Below are 17,994 nucleotides of genomic sequence, written 5' to 3' on the forward strand. Positions count from 1 at the left end.
AAGCTCGTTTTTTGAAAAAGCCTTTTGAGCTCCCTGACCAAAGAGTCATAGATGGATCTACTCACCCAAAAGCAACTTATTGTCCCAAGTGTTATCAAGACAGAAATTCTAAGCTTTGTCAGGATGAATCTGACCTTGACCACCTTCAGCATCCTGGTCCACATTACTCGACTGACACTGTTTCTGCAGAAGCAAACTGCTTGGAACAAAAGCCTGAAAAGGATCTGTCTGCTGCTTACCAAGCAGCTGAAGAAACAATAATGGACAGTTATCCTCTCTGCAAGAAAATAGGTCTAAGTCTGTGTGTGGACAGAGACAAACCAAAAGTCAAACTAGACACTTGTACATTGACACGAGAGGTTATGAAGGAAATTGTTAGTTTTGCCAAAAGATTGTGTGGAAAAAAATATATACTAATTAATGATGTTGTTGAACACAATTTTATCTTTGGTATTAATCAGCGCCAAAATTATGATCATGCGTTTTGGTTCTATTCCGTGGTGGGTCGACCAAACAAAGGGCCCACATGGTTCAATGAAGTTTTTGTTGTTCCTCCACGACCATACAGAAAACTTACAAATGCCGTTAGACAGTCAGAAAATCAAGCTTTGTTCCCAACACCACAGCTGCAGGAGAGCAAACAACTTCGTACCACTAGTACCAGAATCCGTTCTGAGTCTAAAAGTGAGCCATTTTCCTTTCAGAAAAATATCTTTGAAAAAGGATTAGCTCTATCCAGCGTGGAAGTCCCACTGTTTGAGTTTGAAGGGAGCAAAATAAATCAGTCTGATCTAAAAAGGAAACAGGATAAAAAATATCTTTCAACAAGAGAATGTGTCATGAAACGGCACAGACCAGAAGAGGCTGAACAGGAAAAGGCAAATGCACTGTATGTGCCATACAAATATGACATGGAGGAAGAGGAAATGGAAACTGAGATCAACATGTGGAAGTTGCGTGCAAACCGTATACAAATCATTTTCTCACTATACAAACCGTACGGCACATTCAGAATATCAAAACAATTTGGCCTAGAATACAATGTTGGATTTGGCTCAAAGCAAAACTTCAGTGTTGACTCTTTGACTACTTCTGTTCTGCTTCAAATTGCTAAATTTGCCTTGGCAATGAATTCATCTCAAGAAGATTTCATCATGGAGATTCTAGAGTACAACTTTGACTTTGGCCAGTGCAGTGAAGACCAGAGGAAAAGTTTTGCATCTGAACTCATGAACAGAGTGAGAAAGCTGAAAAATTGTGAAGATGCAGTCAAATTTTCAAAAGAGGCTTTTGAACTTCCTGATTTTGTGTCATCAGTTAACATGGCCAACCAAAGCATGGGCAGTGTTACACCTGAATTCAGCTGTACGTCTAGTGCAACAGAGTGTGATGTTGCTCCCACATGTTCTTCTGATCCACATGATGAAACTAAAGAACACAGAGTGGGCCTCTATCCCTTCTGCAAGGACATTGGTCTGAAGCTCAATGTAATCTCCAGTCAAGAACATAAAAAACTTGTCATCAACAAATTGACCAATGGAGCCATGACTGAAGTGACAAACTTTGCAGAAAAGTTGTGTGGAACATTTGATCAGATTTGTCTGGATATCCTCAGACACAACTTTGATCTTGAGTCTCAAAATGAAGACGCTGACCTTTGTAAAACTATCCTCACCCGCATTCCTATTATAGTGGAGCACCAAAATCTCTCAAATATAGGAGGTTTCAAGAAGTTAAAACACACAAGCCAAGATTTCTCATCACTTGTGATGGACTACAAGGAGTACCCAAATTTAGATACATGTAGTACTGCATCTTCTGAGGCTCCAACGATTGACCAAAGTGTGGGGAGTTCCACTGACAATAATAATCAAAATGAGCTCAATTTATTGATGTGGAAATTGCGGAGTAATCAAATAAAACAGATCCTCTCAGTTCCTCATATGGAGCATTGTCCACTTTACTCTTATTCCAGATGCAAGAAAACAGGCATTGATTTCAATGTGGGATCTGGAGTAAAAAGAAATTTTGATCCATCCAAGTTTCTGACCAATGGCATTATGGTTGAACTGAACACTCTTTTTGCAGCGCTGGTGTCAGCCGAAAAAGAATTCATCACAGAGATATTGGAGTACAATTTCCATCTGAATTTCAAGAATGAGCTTTGCCGCAGTGTATTTGCAAAGAAAATTGAAACAAGCTGTTTAAAAACTAACAAAGCTCGTTTTTTGAAAAGGCCTTTTGAGCTCCCTGACCAAAGAGTCATAGATGAATCTACTCACCCAAAAGCAACTTATTGTCCCAAGTGTTATCAAGACAGAAATTCTAAGCTTTGTCAGGATGAATCTGACCTTGACCACCTTCAGCATCCTGGTCCACATTACTCGACTGACACTGTTTCTGCAGAAGCAAACAGCTTGGAACAAAAGCCTGAAAAGGATCTGTCTGCTGCTTACCAAGCAGCTGAAGAAACAATAATGGACAGTTATCCTCTCTGCAAGAAAATAGGTCTAAGTCTGTGTGTGGACAGAGACAAACCAAAAGTCAAACTAGACACTTGTACATTGACACGAGAGGTTATGAAGGAAATTGTTAGTTTTGCCAAAAGATTGTGTGGATCAAAAAATAAACTAAGTAATGATGTTCTTGAACATAACTTTGGCATTTTGCAGAGCCAACATTTTAATCCTTCACAGCTGTTCAGTGCCTTGATCCCACAATACAACAAAGAGTTATCATGGTTCAATGACATTTCTGTTCTTCGGTCATATCACAGAGGCCGTAGAGATAGATGGAAAGAGGACTCTGCCATGCAGAAAAATGACCGGAAAACCGGAAAAAGAAAGCTGGCACTGCTATCAAAGAAGGAAGATGCTGCCATGACTGACTTTAGTGGAGCTGTCAAAGTAAGGACACCTAACCTGACTAGTGCAAAGACTGCAAATGGAAGATGGCCACTAGAAAGATTTCCACTCTGCTCAAAGATAGGTCTGGACCTGGATGTGACATCAAAATCCGGAAAAAAGGAGAAACTTGACTTAAAGCTATTGACCAAAGCTGTAGTTTTGGATATTCACAAATTTTTGATAAAGAAACCAAAACACTATTACCCAGGCAGTCTGTATGACATCCTTGACTATAACTTTGATATAAGCTCACAGAATTACAGACGTTGGGAATTTTCTATTGCTGCTGCATCTAAAGTGAAAATTCTAGCCAAAAACTACCGGTATAAGCACAAAGCAAATAAGGTCTTCAAGCTACCATTTGTGTTTCAGAAGAAAGCAAGAAATAGATCAGTACAAAAGAGGCAGAATCAGAAAACTGGTAAATCCTTTCAATTGAGATTCCACTCACCTGTCAGCCATGCTGATGTTCTTGATGTCAAAACATACAATAAAATGTGGATAAATGAGGGCACAGCATCCTTGAAACATCCTGGGACAATAATTCAGGTGAACAAGAGTCCCGAGAGACGTGTTTGCGACAGTCCTCTCCATGAAGTCATACAGATCAAAGAGGATGGAGATGAATCACATTACAGTGTTGTTAAACCAGAACCAGTCACATCACTAGAAGCGGAGATGTCTGCTCAGCAACTGAAATGCTTTTCAGACGTCAGTAATGCCTGTCTTGTTGATGTGCAGACTAATACGGAAGTTTGGTTTCATCAGGAGGACATCAAGTCCGACACGTACCCTGAGACAATAAAACAGCAGACAGGGTGGAGTCCAGTGAGTGGAGAAAACGTACACATCAGAGAGGATGAAGATGAATCATTTCATGTTGCTGTTAAACCTGAACCAGTCTCTGTGGAAATAAGTGAACCTGTTGGATCCCTTGGTTATAATTTGTTAGCCATGTGTCCACCATCTGAAAGCAACATAAAAACAGAATCAGAACCAGAGGAGGCCCAGTATTACAGTCTGGCCGGACCACAAGTATCTGAAGGATATGGTGTTCTAGCTGTATGTCCAAACACTGAGAGCAGTGTGAAAACCGAATTGGACACTGACGATGTTTGAAAGTTTGAAATCCCTGTAGGATCCATTATAACCACACAACAGGACACGGTTGACAGTACTTCAGTTAAAATGGAGTGATGTTGTGTGAGTTTTTTTTTACAATGAACACAATACTGGTGTTAGCTGTATTTTTCTGAAAACTGTTTCAATGTATCGTATCACTAAATTCAATACAACAGAAATGTAAATGGACTTTTTTCCCCCTAATTTTTTGTGTTGTTTTTTTAAATAATTTTCTGATTTAGTTTGAAAAATATATTTTTTGTATTACACAAGGTACAATGAAAATGAAAGTGTCTTGTCTTGTTTCTTGATAGACAATTGTGTGTGTGTATATAATAAAGCTAAAGACATAAAAAAAAGGAGGATACTTCGTACTATTATTGTTTTAGTATTATTATTTTCAGGATGGTCAATTAAAGGGTAATTGATAATGATCCATTGCTGTAATTTTGAAATCAGTTTCATCTTTGGCACAAAGATTTGTAACAACATCATGGAGGAGTGTCTGAGAAAGAACAGGGACCAAGGATACTCTTCCCTGGTTTAAAAGTTAAAAAGCGTTTATGTAGGCGGCTAGCTCATTGAACATCATTGAAGAGTAATTTGCCCAGCATTCAGGAGTTGCTAGTAAGATATGAACAATGTTTCTTATGGTTGGACAGGGGATGTCCTCATGTATTTCTTGTAAACCAAATATTTATTTTATGAAACAGAACAAGGTCTGGGAGATTATGTTCAGTAGGAGGCTAAAGCAAGACCAGGTACATGGTGCTGAGAAAAAGTAACTGCAGTAGTTAAAAATGATTGCCCATTGTATTTCCACTAATAATGTATGTATGTATACACATTACTGAAGCGCATTGTATTCACTGGATTTAAAAAAAATCTATCATACAAGATCAGAAGACACAAATCACCTGGGACATAAGATGTAGACATCTATAAATTTGATCCTGTCTACAAATGTTCCATTGCCAAATCACTTTTTGAGTAGGCCTACAGGTATATTAATTTTCGTCATTTTAGTTTGGTTCAGTTATTGTATCATTACATTTATTTATTTAATCGTTTATTTAACAGGGACAGTGCATGGCTCTCAGCCGTACCAGAATTAGCTATCAGCTAAATTTCATCTGTAGTCCCTGAAATGATACAATTAAATTAAATTGCAGTGAAATAGGCTAAGGAATAGGAACTCAAGATCCTTCGTAGGCTAGTTAGAAGACAGAGATCATTATTCTGAATTATAAGGTAAACACTGATGCCTCAAAATCAGGTCCTCGAATGATGATATTTTGATATAATCAATCAAAGTGCATCATTTTTCTTCCTTTTTAATCGCCCTGGATTTCTGGGTACAATTTGAGAGCTGGTGTAAGAGGTGATTGAAACGTCATGGTTATAATAGGAAGAACTTTTATTTTGAAGTCCCCACAATCTTGAATCTGCCGTACTTCCTGTTAGAAACTCCGGGTTGTATTCAGAGGTTTCAGTCGTGGCGTGGGTTGACGACAGGACTTTAAAACCACGCGTGGTGCCAAGAAGGGAGACCAAACGACTGTACATTGTTCGGTAAGTCTACCTCCGTCTGTCTCGTCCTTTTTTTCTATCATGTCGGAGAATTAACCTCATCTCATAGGAAGTCGACAAGGCAAGCAGCGACCAGAGCTATGGGTGGAGATGTTCACCGGGTCTACGATTTTTATAGTTCAACTGCTGGTGGTGTTAAAGTGATTTGGCATTAAGCTCCCGTGATTTTTTTTTTTTTTTTTAATTAAAGAAGTGAGTTGTCCGTAATATCATGACACAGTGCACGAAGAGCTCATAACGTCCCTGGTCCAAGCTCAGCAGCCTGCGCCCCAGAGGAGACATAGCGATAAAGCAAAGATGGCGAACCGTTCCCAGAGCCAGTAGAAGTTCTCTGCCGTTGTTGCTGTTTTGAGGAAAAGACCGGTGAGACATATGCCGCGTTTCCACTACATGGTACCGGGCTCGGCTCGACTCGGCTCGGCTCTGGTACCAGGTACTCTTCTACTAGAGACCGTTTCCACTACATGGTACCGGGCTCGGCTCGGCTCGGCTCGGCTCTGGTACCAGGTACTCTTCTTCTAGAGACCGTTTCCATTACAGGATAGTACCGCCGGTCGTCATGGCGACGGGCGGCGCTTAACAACCCCCCAGCCGCCGCCGCCGCATTCACACCCGCGAAATCACACACAAAAGACAAAAAAGTAATAAACACACATCGACACTTTAGCTACTGCGACTCTGACAGCACTTGACTCGCTGTTTTGGTAAGGAACCAGATCCAGGGCGAGAGAGACAGGCCTTTCCATCAAAATAAAAGCACTAAGTTAAGCTAATAAAATGCGGTGAAACTCTTTAGGAATATAATTAACAAGAAAGTCCCAAAGCCATTAAGCCATTAATTTTGCTTCTATTGTATTACACGTTAAAGGACAATTTCAGGCGAATTCAACTCTGGGGTGTATTTTCATATCATTTTAGGTCTAAAAGAATGAATCTGAAGATTTTCAGTTTAATTGCTGCTGTTTTGCGGTAGTTGCATCTGTCCCCCGCATCCCCACGGCATGTGGGGATGTAAGTTCCGCTGTTTAGGCTGTTTCCAGCCCTCAAAGCCGCAATTTTTTTCCACAGACAGCGTCAGATGGCTACTCAAACATGCACCGATAAGTTTATTTACTTCAAGCAAGCCGGCATGTTTGTAAAACTAGATCTAATTCAAAGTCTCCCGGAGTCTCGCGCGAGACCCAGTTGCCGTGCGCGGTGTATTCAGGTGCAGTGGGAAAAGCTACCGTTTGTGTCATAAACACAGGAATATCAACTCTTGACTTGCTTCAAGTAAAAAAAACTTCTCGGCGCATGTTTGAGTAGCCACCTGACGCTGTCTGTGGAAAAAAATGTACACTTCAAGCAAGTAAAGAGTTGATATTCCTGTGTTTATGACACAAGCGGTAGCTCCTACTGCGCCTGAATACACCAGCACTGCAACTTCGGGCTCGCGCGAGACTCCGGGAGACTTTGAATTAGATCTAGTTTTACAAACATGCCGGCTTGCTTTGAAGTAAATAAACTTCTCTCGGTGCATGTTTGAGTAGCCATCTGACGCTGTCTGTGGAAAAAAATTGCGGCTTTGAGGGCTGGAAACAGCCTAAACAGCGGAACTTACATCCACTCCCATTCATTGCTGCCATGGCGATGCGGGGACAGATGCAACTACCGCAAAACAGGAGCGATTAAACTGAAAATCTTCAGATTCCTTCTTTTAGACTTAAAATTATATGAAAATACACCCCCTAGTTGAATTCGCCTGGAATTGTCCTTTAATGTCTATTTTATAAGTTTTATCCGCTTGAAAAATTCTGAGTTAAAGCAGAAGTAAGTGATATTTTTGTGTTAATATAAGTCTTAAAGCAGAAGTAAGCGATCCGGTCGTTTTGGCTAATGCTGCGTTCCAGGCAGGCTTTTGAAACCGTAAATTACAGCTTCAAGTCACAACTTACGACTTTGTAGCGTTCCAGGCAACCCACTCGTGTTTTTCCGACCTGTTTTACCTGTGAAAGTCACTATAACAGCCACTCGTAACTTCCGACCCGTGAACTCGTACCAGATCAAACTGGTACGACTTCACAGTTCGGAAAAACACGAGTTACGGGCTGCCTTGAACGCACCATAACAGTCCTCGTCCCGACGTCACCACATTCACGTGCATCCCTTGGCTGCACACACAGCCCTGCATGCCGTTCTCTCTCCACATTGGATAAAAACTGTAGGATACGAGAAAAGTTTTCTCCTCGGCTCAGAGCAGAGCAGAGGGACTGAGAGACCCGTGTTTCGGTCCAAACACTCTATGTAAGTGATTGCTGTCGGAAGATATAACTATTTAAGACTTATATTAACATATATCGCTTACTTCTGCTTTAAATAGTTATATCTTCCGACAGCAATCACTTACATAGAGTGTTTGGACCGAAACACGGGTCTCTCAGTCACTCTGCTCTGCTCTGCTCTGAGCCGAGGAGAAAACATTTCTCGTATCCTACAAGTTTTATCCAATGAGGAGAGAGAACAGCATGAAGGGCTGTGTGTGCAGCCAAGGGATGCGCCTGAATGTGGTGACGTAGAGACGAGGACCAATAGATCCATGACGAGGGCGGGGGCTGCTAACTCCATCGGCTGACAAGATGTTATGGTGCGTTCAAGGCAACCCCTAACTTGTGTTTTTCCGACCTGTGAAGTCGTACCAGTTCGATCTGGTACGAGTTCACGGGTCGGAAGTTATGAATGGCCGTTATAGTGCACATTCACAGGTAAAACAGGTCGGAAAAACACGAGTGGGTTGCCTGGAACGCTACAAAGTCGTAAGTCGTGACTTGAAGCTGTAATTTACGGTTTCAAAAGCCTGCCTGGAACGCAGCATTAGCCAAAACGACCGGATCGCTTACTCTGCTTTAAACAGAGCCTGGTGAGGCTAGACAGCACTAGTAGCGCGGACACTAGGAGAGGATGGGAAAAAACTGTTTTTCAGCCTGCTTGTGCTGGCCTTGATGTGTTGGTATCCTGTAGGGATGCAAGGGTTCTCGGTAAAATACCGAACCGTTCGGTACGGCCTGCACGGTGCAATACGCTCTTGGACCGCGGTATTTCAGATTCAGCGTCCATCAGCTCTTACTGCTTTACAGACAGCTGTGCCGTGTATGTGTGTGCCTGGCCGTTTAAGGCGAAAGCCCGCCCCCGCGAGTCGATGTCCAATCACTGTTGAGCCTCCACACACTCACATTGACTCCCCCCCATCACACTGAAGGGTGCAATTACGTCAGCTTTAAAAAAAAAAAAAAAAAAAACTTGCTATATAGATCCGTTCATTCATCTCCGCATAGCGCTCACTCTCCGTTATTGTCGTCCACACACACAGACAAGCCGCATGCATGACGCGTGGGTCCGGTTTTTTTTTCCAACCCGCCGGTCCCGCATCTATGAAGTACTTTGACCCGCCCCACCGCATCTATTTTCACAACCCATCCCGCCGCAATTAAACGTCAGACAGCGGCTTTTTACTTTGAAAGGGCAGACAGAGGCGCTGTGTTGCCGGTAGCTTGTCAGTGTGGAGCTCGTGAGGAGTGGGAGAGTCACAGTGCAGCAGCCGCCGCCGCCGCCGCCGCCTTCACTCTCCCCGCTCTGCTCTCTGCTTCAACCCCGCTCTGCTGATGCTCCCAGCCACCGTCTCACCCGGTTCCCTCACACCTCCGCCGGCTTTCCCGTCAACATCAGCGCTGATAACACACTCTGGACTTCATCATCAGTGTTTTTAATGACCCGTCCCCCGCACAGCCTGTGTCCGCGGCATGCACCTCCGAAAAAAAGTGAGAAGAAAAAAAAAAGATGCAACAGTGTGTGTGTGTGTGTTTAATATTCACTCCTCTGTTGCACAGATCCAAAGGCTCTGTATGCAGACATGTTGCTCCACGAAACATTTTTTAAATAGAGCGCAGGTTCTAGAGATTATTTCTTTAACATCTTATGGCAGTAAATTAATTAAAGATCACCTTAAAGATCGCCATTTGAAAAAAAAATCACGATCGTCCCCTTCGATCGCTGATAGACGATCCGATCGAAAATCACTCCATCCCTATGTGTATGGTCGCGTGCCTGCGCGCGATAGAAAGACCGAGGTCCGAGTTGACTGACAGGGATGAGAGGTGGTGAAAGGCTGTTTAAAAAAAACACAATAGACTAACTCCTTCTTTCCCAGTGAGAGACTGTGGCTGCAGCATAGTGACGTCTTCCATGACGGCAATATAGCACGATCTCTGTTTGAAAGTGGCTTCAGAGTGTTCACCATGTACTGAAAGACTAAAGGAGTGTGCAGAGGGAGGAGCTAGGGACTGTTCACAGACAGTTCAGGTGTGTGTGTGTGTGTGTGTGTGTGTGTGTGTGTGTGTGTGTGTGTGTGTGTGTGTGTGTGTGTGTGTGTGTGAGAGAGAGAGAGAGAGAGAGAGAGAGAGAGAGAGAGAGAGAGAGAGAGAGAGAGAGAGAGAGAGGGGAGAGCTATATTAGAAATATTATAAATTATAAACAATATTTTGGGAGAAAAAAAAAGTTCTCTGCACAAAACACATACCGAAACCGTACCGAGAACCGTGGCCAAAAACAGAGGTACGTATCGTACCGTGGGCTACCTGTACCGTTGCACCCCTACGGCAGCAGCACAAACAGGCTGTTGTGGGGGTTTCCACCCTCTCCACTGCAGCTCCGTTGATGGTAACAGGAGGTTGTGGGTCCCTCCCCCGCCTGTAGTCCGCAATGACCTCCTTGGTCTTGAGGATGTTCATCAGGAGATGATTTTCTTCACACCACTGCTCTAGATGGGTCACTTCCTCTATGCTGTTTCATCGTCTCCGGTGATCAGCCCCAGCACCGCCGTGTCATCAGCAAACTTCACGATGGAGTTTGATGAGGAGTTTGATGGTGTGTGAAGCCACACAGTCGTGGGTATAGAGGGACTGAGGGAGTACAGGAAAGGACTGAGAACACAGCCCTGTGGTGCTCCTGTGCTGAGAGTCAGTGGGGAGGAGGTGCAGTCGCCCATTCTCACCACCTGGGGGCGGCCCGTTAGAAAGTCCAGGATCCAGTCACACAGAGATGCATGCAGACCCAAGTCCTGGAACTTACTGACGAGCCTGGATGGTACTATGGTATTGAAGGCGGAGCTATAGTCCACAAAAAGCATTCCAGGTGGGAGGCCTGCAGCGAGGACTATAGCCTCTACACACGGGGCGGGTGCTCTACCAACTGAGCTAAACACCGCCCCGTTTTGTGGCATATTAATATCTAGTTTAGACAGATTTCTTTCTTTGCATAAACAAAATGCTTCTTGTTATTGAGGATCATCTCTCTCTGTTGTTCCTTTTTAAAAGAGTAATAAAGGAAGGAAAGAGTCGGATCCAGAGCAGGATTCATTTAATCGGAACCAATTAAAAAAAATACTGGCCAATTAAACTTCTTGTTCTTGTAAATAAATGTGTGCTCCAGCCATAGACCGTATAGAGGCTAGGCTTCGGCTCTTTCCTTGGGTCAGTCAGAGTTCTCAACGGGCCGGACTGAACAACACCACCCGATCAAAAGCATAGCAGCCTATACAAATAACTCGGGTGGAACCATGCGCTTCCTTTTTTTTTCTTCTTCTTTTTTTTGGGGGGCTGCGTTCGGGTCGAGAATCGGGTCACTTTTATTGGCTCAAACCTGTAGTCATACCCGGCCCGGAAACCAGGGTCTATCTTTTTCTCTCTCTCTTTATACATAGGAGTACCTTTTTTCCAAGGGGGCAGTTGTCGGTCTGAGAAGTGAAGCTCACTTCCGCATTCAAAAAGCTGCAATCCCCCCGGCTGTCGCTGGGGGCTGGCTCCAGAAGGGAGCAACTCTAATTGAGCCCCATGTTAAAATAGCCGATTTTACAGCTTAAAAAAACATATTTACAGCCTGGTACATTTCATTTTTTTGGTCTCAATCGATAGTTTCTACCCCCGCACACACTCTGAGGGGGGTGAATTTTTTTAAAACTCTACAGTTTTACTGTTATTAGGTTTAAAGTTCTGGCCAATTAGGGAGCAGAACCGTTGAGTGACAGGTCCGGCGACCGCTGCTACGAGGCCAGTGGGCGGGCTCTCGGCCGGCCAACGGCCGCACCGCTCCAAATATGGCAAGTAGAATCCAACATGGCGCGGCTCAAACCCCCGTAGTAGCGGCACAAAACAGACTCACCCAAACCAATGGGTGACGTCACGGACGCTACGTCCATTCTTTTTACAGTCTATGCTTTTTTCCACACATTGACCTCCTGTATTACTACACGCAAGTGCACCTATTCTTAATTCTTAATTAATAGCACACATGACCATCCCAACTGAAATCTTGACTCATATCGTGATCCAGTTATCTGACAAAATACTTTGCAATATATTTTATGGCTAGTTGGTTTGTTTACAACGCTCACAGTCTATGAAATGGTCAGGAATAAGATTACTGCTGTTCTCAGTCTTTTATGAATGCTGTGGAAACAATACATGGAAGAATTGACAAATATCAAAATTGTGTTTTCTTTCAGGGCTACGTTAAACCGGCACAATCCCATCACTGATTGGATGGATATCTAAGACGCCAGTACAAAATGTGGCCCAGGGATGTTGGAGCAAGTCACAGCTGAGATGATCATGTTTTCCAAGGTGAGTTGCAAATTGAACACAGTACATTTACCATTTCACTCCAAGTCTTAGGACTGAGCAGAGATAATCAGTTGGTTTAACCAGTGTCATGTTTTCAAAGACATAACTCTTAAAGGATCAGGTTAGGTATAGCTTCAGGTAAGAGGAGGAAATACATGTTAATAGGGACACAGCCTTTCCTTCCTCATGTACACCAAATATTTATTCAACTGAAATAGGCTATATTTTACACTGCCAGTATCAGTTTACCGTCTTTGACTTAAGGACTTTGATTCATAATTGTAGGAAGTCAAGGTGAAAAAAAGTTTATTTAACAGGCTAAATCAAATTTTAAAGGTAACCAGTGTCATTGTTGGCCAATAGTAAAGTCAGAGGGTTGGAGCCATGCATTCATGGGTTTGGTAAACTGTGAACTTGCTTTTAATCATTTTTTATCAATCATCGTGTGCAATTATACTGTTCAGAGCGACCAAGAGAGGGAGGTAGCTAGAAATCTAAGCACTAGAGATGAAAGCTAAATTTTATATTCATCACAATTTTTATTTGTATGATCCAGTTTCTGTTAACAGTTAAAAAAAAGTGTTAATTTGAAATGCTCCGTACTTCTTACTCTCGTCAGTACTCGTCTTATCGGACTTCTGTCCTTGTCCCAGTTTACATGCAACAGAGATAATCGAATAACTGTCATAGTGACTGCCTCCTCAGGTGACGATATGCATCGTTTCAGCGGGTTACTACAGCCTGCTGTCCTGTCACCCAGTAAAAAACTGAATATATATCATTACTTAATAAGATTAATAAATTCTCAACTACAGTCCCCGACTAGACGTGCCCATCTGGGCCGGGTACACTTTTTATATATAACACATCCTCTCACCGGTCACACTATACCTATGTAAAATGCACTGAATCGGTGCTGTTGCTGGGTTTTTTTTTCTTTACTTGGCCGGATTCAGGCAGCTTCTCTGCTCCACTTTGTGCCGTCTCTACTGTTGTGGTGCATGCGCACTTGCATTGTCCAGTTTCAGTCAGATACATGTTGAAGAAAATCGATTTCCAATTGCATTATCTGGGTGTTGTTTGTTTGTAGTTTTTAGATGGTGACTGTTTGTGAATAGTTGTGGCGCTTCGAGTCTCTCTGGTCTGTCCGAGATGAATTTCTCCCAAGGGAGACAATAAAGACTTAACTTAACTTAACTTAATCGGAGTTAGAGAACTCCGATATTAGTCGGACTAACGCATTTCATGCACTTCAGTTGTCCAGTTTCGGATTAAGGTAATAATTAGTTTTTTCAAGTGTTTGACAACAATAGTACAGCCAGAATATTTGCATTTAAATTTAAGAATTCATGTTTATGATTTGATTTTGTGTTGTGGCCTGTTGCGCCACCTACAGCTCTCTCCCAATCACACGGTCAGTGGCATTTCGGCCTCTGCCGAGCTACCAGTTAAGCTACTACTGAGCTGCAGCTGGGAGATGAAGCGATCTCCAATTGAGATCACTATAAAAAAAAAGGTTGATTTCTATTATCGGTTATTATGGTCATATTTCCTTGATATCTCTCTGCCTCATACACCGCCTGTGAGTGGTGAGTGGTTTGAGCTGCAGCTAAAGCTATATACAAAGTTAAAGTTGGAAAAGAGGCAGTAAATGTGGTGAAATGAAGCAGATGGTAAATAAAGTAGCCTAATGGTGATTGTGTGGAGCGGTTCATAAGATGAGTCTGGCCCGGTCAGTTCGCCTGTCTTCGGTCATCATGTGTTATGATCCGACGGTCAGAAAGTGGAGGAGAAATGTTGGACTGTGAAAACACAGAGCTGCTTGTGACGTTAAAGGTTGGGTTGATGATCCTATTCTGGAGCATTTTTTACTAAATTGTTTGAAATCATCTCCACACTTCGATTGCAACCGATTAAATCAGTTGGATCGTGATGTGTCAATCAAGCTGCTGTCTCTCTTCCTTTCTCCCTCCTATGGCAAGTCTTCACATTTGTCCGCGGAAAAGCCGCAACTCCAGTCTGGTGGGTGGCAGTGTAGCTCTGGAAATGTGCATTGGTTGTCTTCACCTACGATCACAGAAAGGTGAAGACGTGGCTTCAGAGAGAGGTCTGAGGAAAGGGGCTGGGCATTTGACTGGTGTATTTTTAAAATGTGGCCTGCTAGAGGCCGTTTTTCCAGGATCTCCAACCCTACCTTTAACTCTGTGGTAACATGTTTGAGACTGACTGTGAGTGAGGAGAGCAGAGGTTAGCGTGTAGCTGTCTGGCAACATGGAGTCTCAGTATGGAGTTATTTTTGTCTCATAAATACCTGTAAACACACAGAAGGTGATCTACAAATGTTCCTTGGTTTGCACACGTGTTTTGCTATCCACAAATACAAATTTATAAATTGTAACTTGTATTTTGGTATTTACAAATAAATGTGTATATATATTGGGTATTTGTAAATGTATAATTTTCCATTTGTAAAAACAAAAAAGCCATTTGTAAAACGGAAAATTCTGTTTGTGAAGTGTGACTCTGCATTTGTGGATCACCAATCTCACACACGCATCTCTTTCCTCAATGACGTATTTCTGAGACATTCCTGTCGAGATCGACACAGATCCACAAACACACAGCTGCTGATTCACAAAGGGCCGCGCTCCTCACCAGTAGCTAGGAGGCAGTGGTGGCGAGTAGCTGAATTAAAACAAACGAAGAAGACTGCTACTGGATTATCTCAAGAAATTATTTTAATTCCCACTGTTAATGCGTCACAAGTTTTAATATTTTTTCATGCGATAAAGTAACTGTTTAGATCCCCAATATGCGGTTAGTTTATCCAAATTACGCCTGTTTGGGAGTTTGCTCCGCCGTTCGCGGAGCAGTGAAGCTTGTGGAGCAGTTAAAGCAATACTTACCGATCTGGTATTTCACTCAGCACAGCACAAACATTTGAAAATCAACAGCTCCACCTCCCTCACAAGTCCCACCCACCTCTCCCTCCTGCCGCATCTCCACGAGCCCCCTCCCTCCCTGCTTCATGCGTTGGCATGGCAACGGTAAACAGAACAGGAACGCGAGTGAAACGGGAACAACACAAACAAACACAACACCGGAGTTTTAAACCATATAAACGGACTCAGTGATGATGACTGATGAGTTTTATAATAAACTGTTGTTAGCCTACTGCTACTGGAGACGCAGGGGAAGTGATTGTTACAGATTACAGTTCTCAACGAGCCGGGCTGGCGGCCGGACCAGCGCCACCTGATGCGCTGGTTCAGGCCGAAAATAAATCCAGACCGAGCCGAGTCGAGCCGCGCCGGTCCGGAGTTCAACCGGGTCCGGACCGCTGAGAACTCACAGAGCTAACAGTAGCCTAGCCGTTAGCACAGAGCTAACAGTAGCCTAGCCGTTAGCACTGGATGCTTTATAGACACATGTGACGTCCTGTGTTTACGTATCACTCGGGGCTGCTCACTATCAACATTACAATATCAGACATGAAACTCCGCGACCAGCTGCGGCTGCAGTTATTGGTCTTTTAAAAAACTATTTATTTCCAAAAACCTTCTTTCTTGTGTGTTGTGACTCTAGTCTCCTCTGCTCTCTGTGTCCTGCTACTCTGCTCTGTCAATAAGCCTTCTTCCTGGTCGGGAGGGGGGAGAGGAGGAGAGGGGTGCACAAAGTGATTACATATTAAGTAGGTTCGGTCGCTCGTCAAATCTTATTAATCGGACCGAATAATATTATTGGTCAGACTTTTCTCAGAATTATATGAGAATGAAAAAATGATGAGTTTTTAACCCTGTTGGGTTTCTCTTACATTTTAATGTATCATCAGATTATTAATAGCATTTTAACTTAGACAAAGAAATGTGCAAAAGTTCCAGAAAGGTAAGTATTGCTTTAACTAGGCTACCACCGGACAAGCGGTCTATCACAGAGGCTACAGCCCGGGCTGCTGTGGTGGTCGGCCGGCTGAGCCGCGGCGTCTTCTTGGGGGAGGGGAGGGGAGGGGAAACAACACATGGCAGTGTTTTGAATTTGACTGCAGCAACCGTTTTGGCCACAGTCTTACATACAGCAGTCTTACAACATATAGGTACACACATTCTCCCAGCAGTTTTTTTTGTTTGCTTTAAAAAGCTCAAACTAAGATGCACAATTTTACAGATACTCTCTGTTACTCTAAACTATGTGATATTATAGTCAAATAAATGTGATGCTAACATTTTTACACTAAGCATACGGCTCAGATATAATGCGTATCATTAATATGTTTCCCCTTTACCTACATACAGAAAAGGCCAGCCGATCAAGAAGATCACTGAGGATGGATAACGAGGACCAGAATCAGTTCTGAGTCTAAAAGTGAGCCATTTATACAAATCCTCTTTGTTACTGTGACATTATCGTCAAATGAATGGGATGCTAACATATTTACACTGAGCATAACTTAAGGCTCAGATACAGTATATGTATCATTAATATGTTTCCCCTCTACCTACATACAGAAAAGGCCAGCAGATCAAGAATATCACTGAGGATGGATAACGAGGACAGTCAACAGGAAGAAAATCAAGATTGGATCCCAACGCCAGAGCTGCAGGAAGAGGACACGCAACTTCTCACCACTGGTACCAGAATCAGTCCCGAGTCTAAAAGTGAGCCATTTTCCTTCCAGAAAAACACCTTTGAGAAAGGATTAGCTCTGCCCAGAGTGGAAGTCTGTCTGTTTGATTTCCGACTGAGCAAAAGAAATTCATCGGATCTAAAACATAAACAGAAAAAAAGATCTCTTTCAACAACAAGAGAATATGGCACTAAACGGCACAGACCAGAAGAGGCTGAACAGGAAGAGACAAATGCACTGTCTCATCCCTCCAATGTGTGTACCAGTCAACCAGTGGAGGATGATTTCAACTACATGTGTCCTTTAGACTCAGATGAAGCCACAGATTCAGAAAATGATGACAACAAAGATGACTTACAAAAGCTAACAACTTCTGACATCCACAGTGACCCAGAGTCAAGTTGTGTAGGTACACATGAAACTTTCATCACCACCACTGATGTTTCCTCCTGTGTACCAACATTAACAACTCAGTTAGATCAAAGAGGACTGTGTGTGGGCGAAGAGAACAGAGAGGTTCCAATGCCATGTTTGTATGTGCCATACAAATATGACATGGAGGAAGAGGAAATGGAAACAGAGAGCAATATGTGGAAGTTGCGTGCAAACCGTGTACAACAAATCATTTTCTCACAAGGCAAAAGGTACGGCACATTCCAAAAATCCCAAAAAATTGGCCTAGAATACAATGTTGGATTTGGCCCAAAGCAAAACTTGAGTGTTAACTCTCTGACTACTCATGTTCTGCTCGAAATTGCCAAATTTGCCTTGGCAATGAATTCATCTCAGGAAGATTTCATCATGGAGATTCTGGAGTACAACTTTGACTTTGGCCATTGGAGTGAAGACCAGAGGAAAAGTTTTGCATCTGAACTCATGAACAGAGTGAGAAAGTTCAAAAATTGTGAAGATGCAGTCAAACTTTCAAAAGAGGCTTTTGAACTTCCTGATTTTGTGTCATCAGTCAACATGGCCAATCAAAGCATGGGCAGTGTCAACCCTGAATTCAGCTGTACGTCTAGTGCAACAGAGAGTGATGTTGTTCCCACATGTTCTTCCGATCCACATGCTGAAACTAAAGAACACAGAGTGGACCTCT

General features: G+C 42.9%; 1 long non-coding RNA gene across 1 annotated transcript; it reads left to right on the forward strand.

Moving 5' to 3' along the window:
• Positions 1–5,495: 5,495 nt before the first annotated feature.
• LOC311007217 lies at positions 5,496–16,633 on the forward strand. Its single transcript, XR_014596411.1, has 3 exons — positions 5,496–5,600; positions 12,154–12,271; positions 16,564–16,633. It is a non-coding gene; the product is annotated as an uncharacterized lncRNA (long non-coding RNA).
• Positions 16,634–17,994: the final 1,361 nt, after the last annotated feature.

The sequence above is a fragment of the Trachurus trachurus genome (genome assembly GCF_905171665.1).
Source record: "Trachurus trachurus genome assembly, chromosome: 24".
Lineage (NCBI taxonomy): Eukaryota > Metazoa > Chordata > Actinopteri > Carangiformes > Carangidae > Trachurus > Trachurus trachurus.